Here is a 5,000-nt window from a genome sequence, read left to right as displayed (position 1 = left end):
ATCAAACATACGTGTTAGGAGAAATGCATTCATTGTAAAGCCATTGCCTGATTAGAGTGTGGGACAAACCATACATCTAGTACACAAGCAGGCAGGTGACTTTGTAAAATACAGTAGACACAGCTACTTAAATATGCATCAGTAACAGATTAATGAGGGCATAAACTGAGGGAATCCTTGAGGGTTGATTTAATTGAGTGGGGCATTGAATGCTGCTATTCTGCTTTATCCAAATACCAAGAGATGTATTGTATTCATACACAGATCACAAACTGTAGGGCTTATGAATTATACAGAATGTTTTTTCAAAGAAGGACACTTAGGCACTAGAACTGAAGGAAAGTATGTACATATATGTAGAGCTGCATAAATTAGGCATCTTCATGTAGGTCTATCGGCAGCTTTACGCAAAATACTAAATTTTATTGCAACACTGACATACTCATTTTCCAGGGTATAAAATACAAAAAAAATAACTTCACGCCTGGCTAAGCCCTTGACATGAATGCGCCGCTGCGGTATTAGAAAGTGTTGATCAGCTTGAAGAACACAGCTTTGCCTACATCCCATAGAGGGACTCAGTCCTGACTAAATAAACATATCCAATTAATTATTCAGTGTCTTCTCTTCTGAGAGTCTCCTAAGATCCTGCAGAGCTTGTACCTTTTGACCTCTTTTGTCCACTTGTTAGTGAGATCACGACATAGATTAGAACCGAACAGGAGGGCATCAAGATACACATGGCTCAAATGCAACCACAAAGATAGTGCTGTTATTAAGGCCAAAAGGCCATCCATCAAAAACCATGATATCCAAACAGTATGTACTTCCCCCGACACTCTGTAAATAGCCAATCACCGTTCAACCAGCGGTGAGCAGGGTCCTTTACAGTTATAAAAGTAGCCTGAACAAGTGTTGGAAGGTTATGCTGCAAAGCCTGCAATGAAAAACACCCTGTCAGACTAGGATTTCTAGAATGTACCATTATGCAAAAATGTGGTTATTGATGAGAGAGGATATGGCTTGTTATTCATCCACGTCGTGCCAGAGAACAGATATTAAAAAATAATCATTGAGTCTTTTCGCTGCCATGACGCTGTTCACATTCCCTAATGAGGCATTAAAGGGAAGGACAGCAGCATTGGGGAACCTGCACTGGATTAATGTGGCTGCTAAGGCCACTGCAATGTCATCAAAGTTTTACAGCAACAACTGTGGAGATGTGCACTGAACATACGGAGAAGACTGTAGTGTACATCCTACGTTAAAGCAAGAAGCCCTAATCCTCAGCGCAGAGCGATGTGTTAAGGGAATCAATATACATGATTTTCTCTCATTGCTTTTGATGTACCCTACAATATTAATGAAAACCCTGCAAACAGCCATCACTACTTTGTGAATCCCCTTTATCTCCTGCTTGTATTGATGCTATAGAAACATGTAAGAGGTGCAACATGCTCTGCTGCGTTGTACAGCACCCCCTCCTCCACACACTTACAGTAACACACATCTACTGTAGATGTAGAGTCAGGGTTTGCTCCCGCTGATGCTACTGCGCTTGTAAAACTCCTGCATTGCACTGAGAGAACTATAGCGCGTCGGACGAGTATGCGTGCCCATGTGTTGACAGGCTCAGAGAAACCCATTGTTGATTTGATTACCCTGCCTCCGCCATGAGGGCAAGTAGATGCATGGACGATGATCTATGGATCTCTGCAGTGACACATGACCAAAAGGAGGCGAGATGTGGTGATACAGGTTGCAGCCGATGGAGGAGGGTAATCCAGCCATCACCACTTTCCTTTCCCTGCTCTCGTTCTCCTGAAGTGTCTTGCGTTGTATCTAATCTTCTCTGTCCTCGTCTCCCTGGCTCTAGTTTTTGATCTTCCTTCAAGTATAATGCACACTTTTGTATATTATGCCACTCCAGATGGGATTTGTGGATGAGTAATGAAACACATAATGCAATCACAGCATGCGATGCCATCCACAGACAAATTGAGAGGAGGCAGCTTGGACGTGGAGCCACAGTTGTACCATGCATCAGCAGCTTTAAAAAACCTCCCATTTCCTTCTTTTGCCATCCTCTCTCTGTCCCTCATCTTCCTCTGCTTTTGCTCCATCAGTGGTGCACGAAGCTTACCTTCAGGTCTCCGCAGGAGTTGCTGGCAGGCTCCCTTCGAGGCATTTCACAGCTGCCGTTCTCTCCAGGACTGCGCACTCCTTTCCTGGCTTTGTTCAATCAACAACAGCTCTCCTGCCTCACTCCTGCCACCCTGCTCCTTCTGCTCTTCACTGCTCTCGATCTACTCCTGTGTGAGAGGGGGGTCTGCCTTTGCATGTGTGTATGCGTGTGTGTGTGTGTGTGGCGCATCTGAGGGAAAGAGGGAGAGAGAGGAGAGAGGGAGAAAGAGAGGCAGAGTGGGTGAGAGAAGAAATGGAAAGGATGTCAATGTGCGTGTGTTCTCTTGAATGCTCCTCTCTTCTCAGAGATTGGACCTCCTGTCTCTCAGGATTCGTCCTTTGTTTTTGCCTATTTGCACAGAGCCTCAGCCCCTGTGTGTGTAGGTGTCGGTATATTTGTGTGTGAATACATCCGCCACATGGCTCCCTTCTCTTTGCTGCAAAGGCAGTGATACGTGTGGAACAGTCCAGAGAACAGTGAGGCAGGACGAGAGATGAGAGTATGTGTGCGTGTTTTGGGCTCAGACAGGGAAAGAGAAATGGTGAGGAGGAGTGTGGTGTAATCAATTGCTCTGATACTGCCGGTAAAGATAAATCCCCAAGGGTTTGAGCGAAAGTGGAAACAGAGTGAAGAGTCTTTCGATAGAAGCACACGGGAAAAAAAACTGAGCGTAACAGAACAGGTAGAAAGTAACAAAGGAGTAAGAGAAGCGTGACAAACACAATGTTTAAAAGAGCAAGTAAAATGGAAAAACCAAAAGGCATCTTCAGAATTGTTAAGGTTGGGTTACTTTCACGTAATTGGTCGCCATTGTCAGTATGTGTGTCTGTGTATTCTGTTTGTTCAAACGGTGTATGACGGATGATATGTCTCTTAATGTCCACTATGTTTGTATATGTGCATGTATGTGGAACTGCAGGACGGAGTCCAGAACAAATTTCCTTACGGGGACAATAAAGTATATCGTATCGTATCGTATGATTTGCCATCGCAGTTCCAAACATATTGTGAATGATGCCTCCTGAATAATCTGAATCGAAATTGAACTGACCATATTAGCCGTGAGTCAGGGTGATGATGAACAACGTGTTCATAACAGCAGAATACATTCAAAGCAGCAGAATGGATTGCATGGGCTCATTAACCCCACCCCCCCCCTCCCATGTTACAATTCTGCTCAGTATACGCGATAGGGGGAGCGTGTGATCCACGATCGGGACGTGCGTGCACATGACAGGACAGTGCTGACAGAGACCTATGCATGGATACTTGACATTGAGATGTTATTCGGCATAGAGAAAATTGAATGTGGACATGACATAACAGAGGAGGAGTAATGAGAGTGAGCAACGGGAGAGAGAGATAGGGAGACGTTGATAGGTGAGGGAGGAGCGACAGAAGAAGCTATCACCAGCAAGCCTCTCCGTGCACTTCCTGCATTGAGTTTGGGAGGAGATTTATGACTGCAGCCCCTCTTTCTCCCTGCATGTGTCCCCCCCCCCCTAGCCGATGACAGAGGATTATGGAACATCAAGGAGTAAGGCTGCAGGAATGAGGAGTTTGGGATTTGGTTGAGGGATGCGAGTTCTGGGCCATGCTCCCGAGGTGGCAGTGGTAATCTCAGCAGTGATCATGAAGTGTTGGTGATCTTAATACGAACAATTCAGCTGTGTGGATCAACCCCAGGTGGTTCAGATCCGGGGCATGTGTAATTATTTCCCCTCCTGTGGTTGCACCATTATCGATCAAAGCAGAGCCCCCTCGCTCCACCTTATATTGCCTCCACTGTTCACTCTGTGGTGTAATCTATTTGTCTGACTGTACCACCTCACATTAATCTCACATCACACATTCATAAAGCTTCTTGGCACATTCATAATTACCAGTGCCAGGAGGAAACATGTGTATAGTGAACATCATTAGAAATTACATTTGCATAATGTTAAAGGGGAGTGGGTAACACAACCTAATAGGCTCTTCATTTGTGCTTTATTAGACGAGCCATTAGAAAGCAAATTGTGTATTATCCTGCTAAAATGAACTGCGGGATGAAAACACAAATATTGAAGTGTTCTGAGTCTGATTTGATATTCATCAATGCAGTCAATTTCTATATGAAATTAACTGAGCACTTACTCCTATATCACCACGGTTTATAGGCATTCTATGGATACTATGGCTTGATCCGACACAACACATCTGGAACAATCTGGAACAAACTACCCAAATCACGTCCGCAGAAACGCTTACTATTTTTAAATCGAGATTAAAAACATATCTCTTTGCCGCTGCTTTTAATTGAGCTGCTCATATTCACACTACAGTATGCCTTTTAAACATGTATTGTATACCTGTGGTGTTTAATTATTTAATTATCTTTGCTTTATAATGCCTGTTGTAAAATGCCATTATATAATGTGTTTTTATTTATTCCTAAAAAGTATTTTAATTTGTTTTGTAAAGCACTTTGAATTGTCACGTACAGAAAAGTGCTATATAAATAAACTTGCCTTGCCTAAAAGAGATAGTAAATGGGACATTTTTATAAATAACACATTCTGCTGAAACAGTTCCGATGGGATAGCAGTATCAAAATGCCTCGTTTTAAATCAGCAACAGCAGCCCCCAGTCGATAGTGTTTGTCAAGCCAGGGCCATCAGATGAGGAAAATGATTATTTCATAACTGAGGAAGGGGGAATTAGTTTTCCCTTGCACAGAGCAAGGAGGTGAGAAGGAAGTGTCATTTGTCTTAATCCTCTCGCTTGCTCCCTTGGCTCCGGTATTCTTTTTCATCCTGCAACCCCAACACTCCCC

The 5,000-nt window shown here is 43.6% G+C and overlaps 1 protein-coding gene across 2 annotated transcripts in view; it reads right to left on the bottom strand.

Annotated features, from left to right (window-relative positions):
• The window catches only part of kcnj5 (potassium inwardly rectifying channel subfamily J member 5), a 23,558-nt gene extending 21,097 nt beyond the window's left edge, over positions 1 to 2,461 (bottom strand). The window contains exon 1 of one of the 2 annotated variants that reach the window (XM_010781391.1): positions 2,144 to 2,461. The gene's annotated coding sequence lies outside the window, so the exon portion shown is untranslated. The remainder of the gene's footprint in view (positions 1 to 2,143) is intronic. The other variant, XM_010781390.1, reaches the window with a different exon arrangement.
• Between the last annotated feature and the right edge of the window lie 2,539 nt (positions 2,462 to 5,000).

This window comes from Notothenia coriiceps, unplaced genomic scaffold (genome assembly GCF_000735185.1).
Source record: "Notothenia coriiceps isolate Sejong01 unplaced genomic scaffold, NC01 NC01_scaffold00023191, whole genome shotgun sequence".
NCBI lineage: Eukaryota > Metazoa > Chordata > Actinopteri > Perciformes > Nototheniidae > Notothenia > Notothenia coriiceps.
This window is presented reverse-complemented; position numbering and strand designations above follow the sequence as displayed.